Genomic DNA, 17,350 nt, shown 5'->3' on the forward strand with positions numbered 1-17,350 from the left:
AAATTTTAAAAAATAATACAATTCCTTCACTTAACATTTGTCAAAAACTGTAAAGGCAACCTTTTCCAAATACTACTCATCTTTTCATCTCTTCCATCGCATGCCCTGGTAATATTCTCACACCTTCATTTCCAATATTATGTAAGAAAAAACAACATTCTTTTCCCCCAATGCTACCCATTGTGAGGATGAAAATGGTCTAAAAAATTTAGTTTTGACACACTGGCCGCACTCAACCCACTAGATCAATGACAGACTAAGCAATATGCCCTGCAGTGCACACAACCTAGGAAAGATATTTTTCTTCATAACTCACAGATTTATTCTAGAGAATCAATATGGTGTTGAACTGTCCTAACCGCTTTATGCCTCTTTAACTTGAGAGTAGAAGAGAACACAGGGGAAGTCTTTGGATTCGTATGTTAACCATTTCTTCCTCTTACATATACTTTTTTTTTTTTTTTTTTTTTTTTTTTGCCGATTTCAGCTGCTGCCCCAGAAGGTTGCCCTTTTATTTTATTTTTTTTTTTTAATTTAATTTTACAGAATCAAAGAGTCTAACAGTATATCTTGTTAGATACAATATGTCCTCATAATGTATACATTATTTCTTGTACAATGATATGAAATATTCATGATAAATTATTAAGTGAACAGTACAAGTTAAAAACAATAGTTTCATATTTTTTCCCCACCCCCCCTTTCCCGAGTCAGCACCTTCAAGTGTTACCACTCCCCAAACGGTGCGCAATGCACTCATTGTGTAGGCATACCCCCATCCCCTCCCCCACCCCCACCTCAGTCTGATGTCCAATTGGTGTCGTTCCCAGATTTGTATTTAGGTGATGATCAGGGAAACCAATTTTCTGGTGAGTACATGTGATGCTTGTTTTTCCATTCTTGGGATACTTCACTTAATAGAATGGGTTCCAACTCTCTCCAGGAGAACCACAGAGATGTCGTATCTTCATCATTCCTTATAGCTGAGTAATATTCCATGGTATACATATACCACAGTTTACTAATCCAATCATGTATTGATGGGCATTTGGGTTGTTTCCACATCTTTGCTATTGTGAATTGTGCTGCTATAAACATTTGGGTACATGTGCGTTTGTTACAGAATGACCTTTTTTCCTTTGGGTATATGCCCAGTAATGGGATTGCTGGGTCAAATGGCAGGTCTACTTGAATCTGTTTAAGATACCTCCATAATGCTTTCCACAGGGGTTGCACTAGTTTGCAGTCCCACCAGCAGTGTATTAGTGTTCCTGTCTCGCCACACCCACGCCAACATGTGTTGTTTTGGGTTTTTTTGATAAAGGCCATTCTCACTGGGATTAAGTGATATCTCATTGTGGTTTTGATTTGCATTTCCCTGATGATTAGAGATGTTGAACACTTTTTCATATGTTTGTTAGCCATTTTTATATCTTCTTTTGAAAAATTTCTATTCATGTCCTTTGCCCACTTTTTGATAGGGTTGCTTGATTTTTTCTTGCTGATTTTCCTGAGTTCTAAATAGATTCTTGTTATCAGTCCTTTATCTGATGTGTAGTATGCAAAATTTTTTTCCCATTCTGTAGGTGGTCTGTTTATTCTCTGGACTGTTTCTTTGGCTGTGCAGAAGCTTTTTAATTTAATCATGTCCCATTCATTTATTTTTGTTGCTGCTGTGATTGCCTTGGGGGTCTTCTTCATAAATTCTTTGCCTAGGCCAATGTCTGTAAGCGTCTTTCCTACATTTTCTTCTAGAATTCTGATTGTATCACGCCTAAGGTTTAAATCTGTTATCCACCGTGATTTGATTTTTGTGAGAGGTGAAAGCTGTGGGTCCTGTTTCAGTCTTCTACAAGTGGCTAACCAATTCTCCCAGCACCATTTGTTGAATAGGGATTCTTGTCCCCAGGGTATATTCTTTCCCGCTTTGTCAAAAATTAGGTGACTATATGAGGATGGTTCTATATTTGGATTTTCTGTTGTGTTCCACTGGTCTGTGTCCCTGCACTTGTGCCAATCCCAGGCTGTTTTAAGAACCACGGCCTTGTAGTATAGTTTGAGGTCTGGCAAATTAATACCTCCCATTTTGTTTTTGTTGCTTAAAATTGCTTTTGCTATACGGGGTCTTCTTTGATTCCATACAAAGTGTATAATTATTTTCTCTATGTCTGTAAAGAATGATGTTGGTAATTTAATAGGGATTGCATTGAATCTGTAGATCACTTTGGGTAGTATAGACATTTTAACAATGTTGATTCTTCCGATCCACGAGCATGGTATATTTTTCCATCTATTTGCAAGTTCTGCTATTTCTTTTCTCAGTGTTTCATAGTTTTCCTTATAGAGGTCCTTTACCTCTTTAGTTAGATATATACCTAGATATTTTATTTTCTTTGTTGCTATTTTGAAGGGTATTGTGTCTTTAATTTGGTTTTCCGATTGACTGTTATTGGCATATATAAATGCCTCTGATTTGTGTATATTAATTTTGTAGCCTGAGACTTTGCTATATTCGTTAATCAATTCCAGGAGTCTCTTGGTTGAATCCTGGGGGTTTTCCAGATATAACATCATATCATCAGCAAAAAGTGAGAGTTTGATCTCTTCCTTCCCTATTTGGACTCCCTTGATTCTGCTCTCTTGCCTGATAGCTCTTGCAAGGACTTCCAATACTATGTTGAAAAGTAATGGAGACAATGGGCAGCCCTGTCTGGTTCCAGTTCTAAGTGGGAGTGCTTTCAGTTTTTCCCCATTCAGTATGATGTTGGCTGTGGGTTTGTCATATATGGCTTGTATCATTTTTAGGTAGGTTCCATCAATGCCTATTTTGTTAAGCGTTTTTATCATAAAAGGGTGTTGAATTTTGTCAAATGCTTTTTCTGCATCTAATGAGAGTATCATATGGTTTTTGTTTTTGCTTCTATTTATGTGGTGAATTACATTTATAGATTTACGTATGTTGAACCACCCCTGCATCTCGGGGATGAAGCCCACTTGGTCGTGGTGGATTACTTTTTTGATAAGTACTTGGATTCGATTTGCTAGTATTTTATTGAAAATTTTTGCATCTATATTCATGAGGGAAATTGGTCTGTAGTTCTCTATTTTTGTTGTGTCCTTTCCAGGTTTTGGTATTAATGTTATATTGGCTTGGTAGAACGTGTTGGGGAGAACTCCATCCTTCTCAATATTGGAGAATAGTTTATGTAGGATGGGCACCAGTTCTTCTTTGTATGTATGGTAAAATTCAGGTGTGAACCCATCTGGACCAGGGCTTTTCTTTTTGGGAAGGTTTTTTATTGCTGTTTCGATTTCAGTTCTTGATATTGGTCTGTTCAGGTACTCTATTTCTTCCTGGTTGAGCCTGGGAAGACTATGTGTTTCTAAAAATTTGTCCATTTCCTCCACGTTCTCCAGTTTGTGTGCATAAAGATTTTTGTAGAATTCATAGATGATATCTTGTATCTCTGTAGCATCGGTTGTGATTTCTCCTTTCATGTTCCTAATGGAGGTTATTAGAGATTTTACTTTTGTGCTCTTGGTTAGTCTAGCCAGAGGTGTGTCTATTTTGTTTATCTTTTCAAAGAACCAACTTTTTGTTTTATTAATTTCCCTTATAGTTTCTTTGTTGTCCTTTTCATTTAGTTCTGATTTGATCTTAGTAATTTCTCGCCTTCTGCTGGGTTTGGGATCGTTCTGTTCTTCTTTCTCCAGTTCTTTGAGTCTATTCGTTAGGTTGTCTATTTGCATGTTTTCTGTCTTTTTGATATAGGCATTTATGGATATGAATTTTCCTCTCAGGACTGCTTTAGCTGCATCCCATAGATTTTGATAAGTTGTATCTCCATTGTCATTTAATTCAAAGAAATTTTTGATTTCCATCTTGATTTCTTCTTTTATAGAATAATTATTCAGGAGAAGGTTATTTAGCTTCCATGACTTTGAGTAAGAGTGAGGGTTTCTGTTTGTGATCATTGTTACTTTTATTCCGCTGTGATCTGAGAAGATGCATGGTATAATTTCTATTTTTTTGAATTTTTGAAGACATGATTTATGTCCTAGGACATGGTCAATCTTAGAGAATGTCCCGTGAGCTGATGAGAAGAATGTATATTCTGTGGACTTTGGGTAGAATGTCCTATAGATGTCAGCCATGCCCATTTGTTCTAGCATTCTATTGAGGTCCATTATGTCTTTGTTTATTTTCTGTTTAGAGGATCTGTCCTGTACTGTCAGTGGGGTGTTAAAGTCTCCAGCTATTACAGTATTGTTATCTATCATTTGGTTGAGATCTAGTAGGGTTTGCTTTATGAATCTAGGTGCACCTAGGTTGGGTGCATATATATTGAGTATAGTCATGGCTTCTTGATGAATTGTGCCTTTAATCAGTATGTAGTAGCCATCTTTGTCTATTATTATTTTTGTTGGTTTGAAAGCTAAGTTATTGGAAATTAAGATTGCCACACCAGCTTTCTTTTGGTTACCATTTGCTTGAAATATCGATTTCCATCCTTTTATTTTCAGTCTAAATGCATCTTTGCAGGTTAGGTGAGTTTCTTGAAGACAGCAGATACTTGGATTGTATTTTTTTATCCATTGGGCCAGTCTATGTCTCTTGAGCGGGGAGTTCAAGCCATTCACATTTATTGAGAAAACTGATAAGTGAGACAGTTTTTTGTTCAGCTTGTTGGGTAGAACTTCATTGTGATGTTTTCTCTCCTGGGCCATTGTTGTATCTGGAATTTGATCTTTAGCTCTTGAGTAGTTTTACATTTGTGGATCTTTCTTGTGCTGATCCGTGTGTAATTCTCTTTGGAGTACTTCTTGGAGGGCTGGTCTTGTCTTGGTGAATTCCCTCAATCTTTGTTTATCTGAGAATGTCTTGATTTCTCCTTCGTATAGAAAACTTAGCTTAGCTGGGTACAAGATTCTAGGCTGGGCATTATTCTGTTTCAGAAGCGTGAAAATGGGGCCCCAACCTCTTCTTGCTTGTAAGGTTTCAGCTGAGAAATCTGGCGTAATTCTGATGGGTTTTCCTTTGTAAGTTACTTGTTTCTTTCTCCTTACAGCTCGGAGAAGTGACTCTTTAGTGGATATTTTGGTCAGCCTGATGACTACGTGGCCTTACATATACTTTTGAATTACCTTGATAACAAAGTTATCACAACTCAAGTAATAAATATTGGGAGGTAGCAAAACACAAGAAGCAATTTGCATTTGGGAAAAAAATTGAAAAATAAAATAAAACACATGATCCAAGAAAGAAATGGATTAAGATATATTTTCCATTTTATTCATCACTTATTCAACCTTATTTTGTGAGAACAATAGCCCCCAAAATTAATTATAAAATTATGAGTAGAAAGAGATAAATTCATCCTTTCCATGTCTTCTTTATGATCAAATATTCTATTCATATATCTGTTTGAACTATTTGAGGATCTCTAAACCATAAAGGCTGTACAAATATTGAAGAAAAAGGTAAGCAGAATATATATAAGGTATGGAACTTACCCTCACTGATTTTATTATGGTAAATAGAGGAGAGAAGACATACACACACACACACACACACACACACAAATGAAGAAATTAATGTGCACCAAGATGGAAATGATAAATGTGTCCATAGAATATGGGATAAGCCATATTTAAGAGTCCAAGTTTTGGCTTCCTCGCAAGGTACTTAGGTGGCTTAAACACTCAGAAATGCTTATGCAATTAGAACAGGGATTGTCAAACTTGTTCGGCAAAAGGCCAGTTTATAAGCTTTTTTTGTTTTATGGGCTATATGATTTCTGTTGCAAATATTCAGTTCTGCTGTTGTCATGCTAAAGCAGCCATAGAAAATACAAAAACAAATTAGCTTGGCCATACCGTAATAAAACCATTTTATGGACATTGAAATTTGAATTTCACATACATTTCACATACTATGAATTGTTAGTGTTCTTTTGACTTTTTCCAATCATTTAAAAATATAAAACCAATAATGGACTAGATTTAGTCTATGGTCCACATAGTTTATCTACCCCTGGATTAAAATATAGAAACAAGTGGTTTTTGATATTTTCTTCATTCTAAAAAGCCCTCTTGTGTTTCAAGAAGTATAATTGATGGTGGAACCTGTTTTTGTTTGATAGAATGACAGATTTTAAAGATGTATGTCAGATCCAGAGGCTTAAATATATCTTTGTGCAACTTGAACTTTGTCCAAAGGGCTTTTCTTATTTCTTGTTATTTATGTATTATCTACGACCCTTTCTTTATTCTCTTCCCTTTAATGATGTTTTAAATATTTTAAACTAATTTAGCTCCCTCCTTTTATTACCCACCTCTGGCCCCAAATTTTTTGTATCTGCAAACATTTTGCCCAAAGTTAAAATATTAGAAAGATGATCTAACATTAGCTAGACAAATCTATCTAATTAAATTTTACAGAAAACAAGAATATGCTGTTTAACAAAGTTTTCATGGAACTGTCAGTGTAAGGTATTAAATAGTCTTGATCTCCAATGACTTTGCATATATACTTTTCTATCAAAGTTTCATTATTTGTAATTCATGCATTTTTGAGTAGACTTAGTATGCTATTACTGATCATACTTAGAAGGCAGGCTGAGTAGAATATGTTGTTTTGCTCTTAATAAAGCATACTTCTTCACTCTTTTTCCTGGCTCCTCCCTACTTCATACTTGATTTATTTTGCTCATACGGTAGATTAAGCATTTTACAAAGAAAGACGTCATTTCCAGTTAGTTAAAATCATTCCAAGTATGTATGTTCTCAAGGAAATTTTACCAGAGTTTTTCCCATAGAGGAACAGTGGGAGCAAAAATTAACAACTATTGTCTCTGAAGAAGGAAGGAAGTTGCAAGGTTGGCTAAGACAATCAAGAGATAAATAGCTGAAGACAATTTATATAATGCACATCAGATGTCAGGAATTTCATAGATTCCTTATGAATAAACATTTTCAAATATAGAATGTGCAGTTTCATTCAATACAATCTTAAAAGTAAGATACTTAAATCAATAATATTTCTATTTTGCAATGCTATGTACCATAGAAGAATTAATGCTACAAAAATATTTCCTGACATTACTGATATATCTAGGAAGAAAATTTTTGTACAAATTTATGAACATATAGATCCAATCTTTCTAATGTCCTGATTAGAATAACTAATAGCTTGCTATTAAGCAAATCTTATGGAGTAAAGAAAATATATTTGTCAAAACCCAATCAATACAATGACTTTAGCAAAACAGAAATGTTATCAACCTAGTCAATCACTTACATGCTTTTTTTATTATATATAAGATTACTCTTCTATAGAGGAACATATTCCTCTATATATATCTATAAATTTATGACTATGTATGCATGTTCAGCAGAGAAACTATGTGAGAGATTTTCTTGTACATTTTAGTAATCTTGATTTTATATTATGTATTTATATTATGTAAATAGAATGTTTTACTCCATTTGGGCTATTATAACAAAATAACTTTGATGGGGTAGCTTATAAACAACAGAAATTTATTTCTCAGAATATTAGAGGCTAGAAAATTTATGATCAAGGCACCAGTAGATTTTATGCCTGGTAAAGGCCCACTTTTTGATTCGTAGATAGTATCTTCTTACTGTGCCCTTACATGGTACAAGGGAATATCTCCTGTCTCTTAAGCCCCTTATACAGGCATTATTCACATTTATGAGGTCTCCACCCTCATGATCTAATTATTAATATTTCCCAAAGGCCCCACCTTCTAATACCATTACACTCTTGAATAGATTTTAAAATATAAGTTTTAGAGGAACATAAACATTCAGATCATAGCAGAGAATTTTGTAGTATGAAGATAATTTAATTTTGGTTTTTTGGTTCCCAAAACATAACCCACAAAATTCCAAGTATCTTATGAACATTCTTATCCTTTGAAGTATAAACTTGAAGCTTTCTGATTCAGAATCACCTGGGGATCTTATAAAAATGCATGCTCTACCATATATAAATTTGGTTGGCTTAAAATACTAGACCTAAAAAAAATCTGCATTTTAAATAAATATTCCAGGTGGTTAATATACACATCAAATTTTGGGAACCATGGCTCTAATATTTATTTTTTTCCTTTTCCTACTGTCTTGCTTTAGCTTTAATTATAGTTTCCTATAAATTCTCTCAGAATAACAAGACATTGCTCTGCTTTCATTTTTGCTAACATTTTCCTTTATCACCATAATTCTCAGGCTTTGCCTCAAATTATATGCATACATAAATCTTTGAAAAAATACAGTGCCCATGCTAATACTAAAAATCAAAATCAGAGATTCTCACTCTTACGGCCTGGGCAGCAATATTTTTTAAGAGCTCCCAGAGGAAGAGTGACATCAGCAAGGTGGAGGACCAAGAGGTCCCCCTCATTCATCTCACCACATAAACAATGAATAAGAAAAGTACCTGCCAATAAACATAGCTCTGAGAGAGCTCCAGAGTAAAATGAAGAAGCGAAAGCAACCCAGGGGAGCACAAAATGTGAAGATGGTCTCATACAAAGCTTAGGAAGCACTTTATCTGTGTCATGCCATCACCCAGTTTGGCACAGTTTGGCACCAAGGGAAACCCCTGCAGCTGTGATCTCCCCCTGTGGGAAAATAGAGAGCAGGAAAACTTCAAAAGCACTTACCACCACTGATTGTGGACATTAACAGCTTTCATCCCTGAGAACCCCAGCAGTTTTTGAAACCACTGACCACAGATGATGGAGTTTCCTGGAATGCCTTCTGCAGCCAGCTGCCTCAGGGCCAGAGCCACAACCACAGCCCACACCTATCCCTGCCTGGCCCCAAGCTCCAAACATCAGATCTGCAGGTACTCAATACATGCCTATGTCTTGAACACGGTGCTACTGCCACTCTTTGTGCACCCACACGCTGGTGATAAGAGGGGTTCCTTCACTTCAGTTTATCCTGGGGAGGAAAAAGAGACCAAGAGGATACCACCAAGGCACCAAGGATCCCACAGTATTCATCAATACTGACCTCCCAGCTGATGAATCAAATGATTCTTAAAATAATGGTGAAAAGTGCGGATCTGCACTTTGCACCTCTCACAAAAATGCTCACTTCTCATCTCTGGCGATAATCAAATAAAACACAGGACTGACAGAGAACTTGCACTTGCCACCTCTCACAAAAATCAACTCCAACGAAGGATTCTTAAACTAATGGTGAAAAGTGCTACAGTTCTTAAAATAATGGTGAAACGATGGTGGAATAATACTTAAAATAATGGTTTTTTGAAAGGCTCTAGTACCAAGTATTGGAAATACCAAGTTAGCTGGGCCTAAGCATCGTTTTGTCTGGGAAACCTATTTTAGGCTTAAGGATGTAGAGACCAACCTTATTACAACTATAGTGAAAAGTGCTATAAAAATGGCAAATAATTCTTAACATAGTGGTTACTTCAAAAGTTCTGCGACATACTTCTTGGAAATATCCAGTAACCTGGACCTAAACATAGATTAGTGTGAGACACAGGAGAATTCCCTAAATTATCAAGCAAAGTCTTTCACTCTCTTCCCTCACTCTCTTCCCTCACGCTACACTGTGCTGCTAAAGTTGGGGGAAGAATGAATGATGTGGACACTCTCATGGCCACCGCAGCTAGAACTGTGTTAGGTCACACCTGCCACCTGCAGCCAGTCCTGTATCACCCAAAGCCTGTGGTAACTGTTGCCTACCTATCTTTAATGTTTTCTTCAAAGCCCAAGTGCTCTTTAGTCAGAAGGTGGTGAATACTGCCAGGACTGTGTTCTTCCCGTCAGTAATGTGTTTTCTTCTGGCCCAGGGCAGTCAACAAATGCCATGCAGCAACTAAATCCTAGAATTAGGGGCTTCAGGAGTCTGCATGGTAGTTTATTTTACTGAGGCTGAGCTGGTACACAAGTTTCAAAGCAAAGTCCCACAATCTCGTCACTCGCCGTCCTCCCGGTACACAAATTCTGCACTTGGTGTGCTGGGGAGACACTGCCGGAGGTTGGGGGCTAGGTAATGTATGCATTTCAAGACTCTTTTATACCCTCTTCAGTGTTTCATTTCTGGATATAATGTTAAAACCAGGTACTGTGATCGCTCACCTGATTTTTGGTTATTCTGAAGGTGTTGCCTTGCATGGATTGTTGTTCAATTTAGTGTTCATGTGGAGGGAGGATTGCTGGATGTTTCTTTTTGGCCATCTTGCTCTGTCCTGATCCTAAAGTAATTTTTAATAATTCTTTTCTCTATTGTTACAAATCAAATGCAATATATGTGCAAAGACATACAGACATATACATATATACATTTACATATTTGCTTGTATTTAAATTCAATAAAAGGGTAAACCACAGAAACATTAAATATTAAAATTATCATTAAGCTTAGGAAGAGAAGAAAAAGGGCGGCTAGGGAGAAGATGAAACATAACACTTCTCTAAATAGATCTTGTTTTGTAGATGTGACTTTATAAACCTGCATAAATAATTTACATAATTTTAAACCAGAAGATACATTTTTAAAGAAAATCATCGCAGTTCAGAGACAAAATAAAACTTGAACCTAATTGTGTATTATGAGTTAACCCCTCCTTTTGTTAAATAAATGAAAACCTAGTATGAATGCTTTCTCCCCCTAATTTTTCTGCACAATATAACCTAAAATATCTTTATAGACATATTTAGAGATATTGTTCGTTTTTTTTGAACTGTAATATATGAAATTGTATAGATTCTGTGGTATGTTTAATTAATTTCTTATTGGTTTTTCTTTCAATCCTTTGGCTCTTATAAATTGTATGTTTGTCCTTTTGGATTTTTTATATTATATCTATGGGATAGATTCTCAGTAATGGAATTGCTAAATCAAAAGATGCATGCATATGTTATTTTATGGAGATTGCTAAAACTCCCCTCCTGGTTGAACTATTTTATAATTCCTCTGGCAATGTGTAAAACAACTTGTTTCTCCACAATCTCCACAGTTAAGTCTGTGCTCAAACTTTTGGATTTGTCGCTTTGTTAAATGGAAAATGCTGTCCCCAGTATTTAATTTGCATTACTTTTTAATTCTTTTTAAGGTTAAAACACCTTGCATTTTTACTTGTGGATTCTCTTCATATTCTTGCTTGCTTTTACAGTAGGCTTTCAAGCTTTTTCTTCTCCATTTTTAAAATCTCTTTATATATTAAGGATATTTACTTTTGGTCACTAGCATGAATCACAAATAAAATTTGCTTGTGCCATTTTTAGCTCTCCAAAAGTTTGCTTACATTAGAGTCAAATTTATCTATGTTTTCATTGTTGGATCTGGATTTTGATCATCAGTGGAAAAAATCTACCCCACTCCTGAGTTATAAATATATCTATGCATTATTACTTGAATGTGTGAGATATTTAGATTTAAATTTCTCAATTTGGAATTATTCTTTTGTAGATTGTGAGAAATGGGTCCAATTACATATTTTTCCTTTAAAGTTTATTTTTAATAAGGTGATTTTAATAAAGCTTTTAAGATGGGTTTTCCCACAAATTATAAAAGCTAACTTCATTGCATATTATATTTCCACATACAACTTGGTTTGTGTATTATATTATTTGTTCTGTTGATTCTGTTGTTTACGCATCAACACCATAATTATTTTAATTATAAAGTTTTATAATATTTTGAATATCTGATATGAATAGTCTCACATGTTGCTGTTCCTTTTTAACCCTTTTATGGATATTCCTGTTTGCTTAGTCTTCAAATTTATCTTTATAGTGAACTTGTCCAACTCAAGCAAAAAAATCAGACAAATTAATAAAAGCAAAAACTTAATGGTATTTTTATTGGTTTTGCATTAAGCTAGCTTGGGAAAGATTGACATCTGCATAGTGTTGAATTTTTATTCCAGCATATAATATGCATTCTCATTTGTTTAAGCTACTTTGCTGTCTTTTGGAAGTGTTTTCAAAAGTCCTCATAAGATTTTTGACATTTTTAATTAATTTTATGATTAAGCTATCAGATATCTTTTTACTATATTTGTTCAATATTGTTGCTGTCACTGATTTGGTCCACTTGCATGTATTTTGGGGCTGATTGCATTACTTTGCCACTTGGTTTTATTGCATGAGTTGGCTGTGATAATTTTTGTTGTTTTGTTTATTTTTATGCCATATTTTGTGGGATGATTTATGGATATTCATAAACTGCTGCCACTGTCACTTTGCCTGGCATGCTCAAAAACTTTTAGATCTACATATTTTCTAATATAAGAGTTCTATTTCCAAATATGTAAAAAGTATTTTGTAGAGTAGGTGATAATCATTCTGAAGACACACATCTAATCACAGAAGCAGTACAATGTATATAATTCTTCCCTTTAGTGCTTACTAATTAATATAGATAATACAAATAGAACCCTGTATTCAAAAAGCAGGATAATTGAGTTGGAACCAAACACTCCAGTTTGCTCTGTCCAGCTATCCCTCCTAATATGCGACCTTTGGCCCTGCTACTAGTCTCTACTTCAAAACAAAAGTAGATATTTTGATTCTCAGCAAAAATTTCCATTTAATACATCATTTTCATTTGCAGAAGAAATATGTTGAATTACTTTACAACATTGACCTCAGTGGAATTCAATCATGCCATCTAAATTCAACAAGGGGCAAGCAATTACTGAACAAATTATTGATTGCTAATATACAACTATCTACCAGGAGAAGGTAGGGAGTGATTGCTAGCTGGGACAGAACCCACGGAAGCCACTCATCTGCCAGACAACGTGATCTCTCTAGTCATGATGGGTCTGAACAAGCCCCTGGAAAAACCTAATACTAACTGGGCAATGTCACAATTTCTCAAGAGTAGATATAAAAAGAAAAACTTCCTACTCACAGAGTCCGGAGTTATCTCATGTAGGAATGAAATTCTTCTTCTAGTAAGATGGTTGTTAAAAGCAGTGTCTTACACCGGTTTTTATCTTTTTCTTTCTTATATAAAAAAGATCCAGAGGAAGTCAATCTAAGGCAGCTCCTTCCTTCTGCTCAGCTATTCCTATTTTATGACATTTCTCACTGTCACAAGATGCTTACTAAAGACACAAACATTATTTCTAGGTCAAGAAGCTGGAAATAGGAAGATATTAAGCGAAATAAGAGACTCACTAGCTAATTTAGGGCCCCTGTTAAAAATGTTCTCAGAAGTTTAACCAGTGGTTTCCATTTACATTTTATTCACTCCTAGTGGCAAGGGAAGTTGCAAAATATAGGTTGTTCTTCCCTAGCTGACACGCGGCTACATGATATAAAATTGGTACACTGTTACTAAGGAAGAGGAAGAGAATGGGTATTGAGTATGCAGCCGTCCTGCTCTGCCACAGGATTAGCGTACATTTGCCATCTGTCTTGTTGCCTCCTTTTTAGTCTGAAGAAGAAAAAACAATTGTAATACTTGGAAGTTAAATTTTGAAGATTGCATTTTAACTGCTTTTATGGCACTTTTTCCCCCTAACTACAGGTATCATTATTATTTAACTGTCTTTAAAAATCCAGACAAAACAAAACAAAAGTGTTTATTGTTTGAATGACTGAACACACATTTGAAAAACAGGAAAAAGAGCTATCTCATTCAAGCCTTATAGAAGGAGAAATCCTTTGGTTGACTGTGTTCCAACATGTTTAAGCATTCTATTGCCTTTTGTTTAAAAAAAATCAGTACAGCAACCATGTAAAGTTTAAAACCCAGGCAGATAGAGATGAATGTGGCAATTCTTGTTAAATAGGACATTGTTTGCTCTATGTAAAGAAGATATATTACCATGGTGGAATGATATATACATTTCTGCAACATCTTGTAACCACACTCCATTAGAAATTATTACCACCACAATGCTGTATGGGCTGAATAGGTTCATATTTCTCTAAGGCACAAGGGCAAGAAAGAGACCAGCTGCCAGGACAGTATGACCCAGGCTACTGCTCTGCCTGACCTATGTCAGGAATAATATCAATCAAAGCTGTAACCACCCATGTTAGGCAGAGAACTTCCAATGCACTTGTTATGGCACTGGGTCTAAAAATAACAACTGTCTGTCAGTGTCAGTGCATAAAAAATTAAATTTTATCAGAATGTAAAAGAATTATAGACTAGACTAATACCATAGAGTAAAGTCAGTCTTGTGACTGTCATATGTTCTTTCTATTGCAGCAAGTCGGCTGGCCACCTTCTAACATTTTACCAATTTCTCTAATTAGAGGGAAAATGGTAGGTGAATAATTTTCAAAAATTCCCTAATGTCTAGACATGAATAAAAAAGTATATTAATACTATATTAATTTAAAATAACTCACCACTGACAATTGTTCTCTTGGTATTTTAGATTCAACTAATGATGAGGATATTCTTTGATATATTCTTCTTTCTTAGAAGAAGAGGTTTAATAAATACCTAAATCTAAAGTCTAGCCTAAAAACTTACTGAAGCCATTAATTTATTTAGGGACGAATGTTCCTTACTAATGAACACCAATTTTAATCTTAAACTAGCGTAGAAGATTTCACAAAGGAATCCTCAGCATTATCCAACTTGATTTATAGCAGTTATGGGTGAGAATCTGGAAGTTCAAAATTGAACATGGACGTTGCTTTAGGGTAACTTTCATGAATTCACTAAACTGAGGTTTTATTAACAGGCTATTGGAGTAAATCTTTAGTAACAGTTGAAACTAATCAACCTCAGTAGTAGAGATAATTCATCTAAAGGGTCAAGCCACAATTTTTTTTAAGTAAATAGTTTAAAAATATTAAAATTAAATTTTTAACCTACATTGTTATTTTAGTTCTTTTTGACTGTTTCCTTTGTTTATAATATTTTGAGTTATAAAATCCCATTTAGACTTTCCATACTAGAAATATTTGAATTTAAGCATGCTGGAGCAACTTAAAATATACCCTAATATTATAATAGAAATATCTAAAATCTGATGAAATTTATATAATTTTTTTACCACATTCACAGGCTAGTTGCACCAAAGAAATATTAGTTAGCATTTTAGATCTTGGTGGGGAGGATAAATTCAGTATCGTGTAGGGTTCAGAGAAATCCAGAATCAAATATGAGCTCTGACACTTACTAACTGAGCTGAGAGAACTTTTATTCATTCATTCAACAAACATTCATTAAGCAATAACAATATATCAGACACTGGTTTAAGAGCCGGGAGTACTGCAATTAATAAAACAAATTAAGTTCCTATTCTCATTGACCTGATAAAAGCATAAGAATATAAAATTAAACACAAATGAGCACTTTCAGGTGGTGATATGATTACAAAAAAGAATAGCAGATTGAGAGCACTAGAAAGCATAGGTTTTAGAGACATTTTAGTAGAAACAGGAAGGAAGTGAGAGAGACTTTACAGATATTTAGGAAGAGCCTTTTTCAGGCAGAAGAAACAATCTGTAAATTCTGCGGGGCAGGAGAATGACTGACAGGTGGGAGGAATAACAAAGGAGCCTGTGAAACTAGTACACAGCAAGCAAGCCAGACAGACAAAGAAGTTAGAGATATAACCAGGAATCAGATCATCTGGGCATTTGGACCATAATAAGCATTTTGGATTTTGGATTTAACTCCAACTTTTTATCTGACTAACAGTTTAAAAAAGTTCACTCTGGCTACTTATTTTAGTCAGTTCGGGCTGTCATACAAAATAGCATAACCAGGTGGCTTAAACAACAGACATTTTTTTTTCACACTTCTGGGGGCTGGAAGTCTAAGATCAGGGTTAGGGACTTGGAAAGTGTCCTCTTCCTGGTTTACAGACAGCTACCTTCTCTCTGTGGCCTCACATGATGAAGAGAGAAATATCTCACCTCTTCCTCTTTTCATAAGGGCATAAATCCCACCGTGGGGGCCCCACTGTCATGACTTAATCTAAGCCTTACTACCTCCCAAAGGCTTCATCTCCAAATACCATCATATTGGAGGTTAGGGTTTCAACATATAAATTTTGGGGGGATACAAATATTCAGTCTATAGCACTATTATAAAAAAGAACAGACTCTCTGAAGATAGGGGAAAGAGATAAGACCCTGTGGCAAGGAAACTAATTAGAGGCTATTGTAATAGCCCAAACTTCAGTTAATAAAACTTAGATCATACAGTAGAGGTAGGAGTAGCAAGAAGTGGCCAGTTTCTAGAAAAGCTGACAGTCTTTGGTAATTTTTTGGATGTGGAGTTTGACATTCTATAAAAAAGACATCTGCACTCAAATGTTTATAGCAGCACAATTCACAATTGCAAAGATGTGGAAACAACCCAAATGCCCTCAATACACGAGTGGATTAACAAAAATGTGGTATATGTATAGCATGGAGTACTATTCAGCCATAAAAAGGTGAACTACCTATTGTATTATCCTGAATAGAGCTGGAGCTCATTCTTCTAAGTGAAGTATCACAAGAATGGAAAAACAAACACTACATATACTCACCATTAAATTGGTACTAATCGATCAACACTTATGTGCACATAGGGAAGTAACATTCATAGAGTGTCAGGCAGGTCGGAGATGGGAGGAGGGGATGGGTAAATTCACACCTAATTGATGCAGTGAGTGCTGTCTGGGGGATGGGCACCCTGGTAGCTCTGACTTGGGTGGTGCAAAGGCAATTTATGTAACCAAAGTGTTTGTACTCCCATAATACTCTAAAAAAAAAAACTCTACATTAAGAACAACTTAGCTTTTCTAAGCTTTCATTTCTCAAATACACAATGGAGAATCTATTAAATATAATACAGTGTTATTAAAATTAAATGTCAATATATGAAAGTAATTAAGAGAATTATATATTATTAATATGATATTGAAACATATAATATGAAATGATTATTATAACATGTTATAAATAACAAATACCAGCTTAATATGAGCCCTGGAACAAAACTGTTTTAAGCTCCTCCAGTAGTAGGCAATCTCGAGTTACAGAACTTGGTTTTTCTACATCCATATAGAAATTTTCTATCATAAATATTTTTGCTCATATGCCTCTGCCATTAGTTCTCTTAAATCCACTTTTTTCATTAGGTAGAAGCAATTTTAATTCATGCCATTTTAATTTACTTCAGGGGCCACTTGGCTTCAGCCAACTGACCCTAAAATCAGAAGACATGTTACGGCTGCTAAGAGTGGTCTTCTCATCCTTGTTCAGTGGTGTCACACTCAGAAAATGATAGAATTGTGTGGAACTCTGTGATACATCACATTTTCTTCATATGATATAATTGTTATAAGATATTTAAAAGGCAAATATTAACAGTA

This window comes from Eulemur rufifrons, chromosome 15, assembly GCF_041146395.1.
Source record: "Eulemur rufifrons isolate Redbay chromosome 15, OSU_ERuf_1, whole genome shotgun sequence".
NCBI classification, from domain to species: Eukaryota; Metazoa; Chordata; class Mammalia; order Primates; family Lemuridae; genus Eulemur; species Eulemur rufifrons.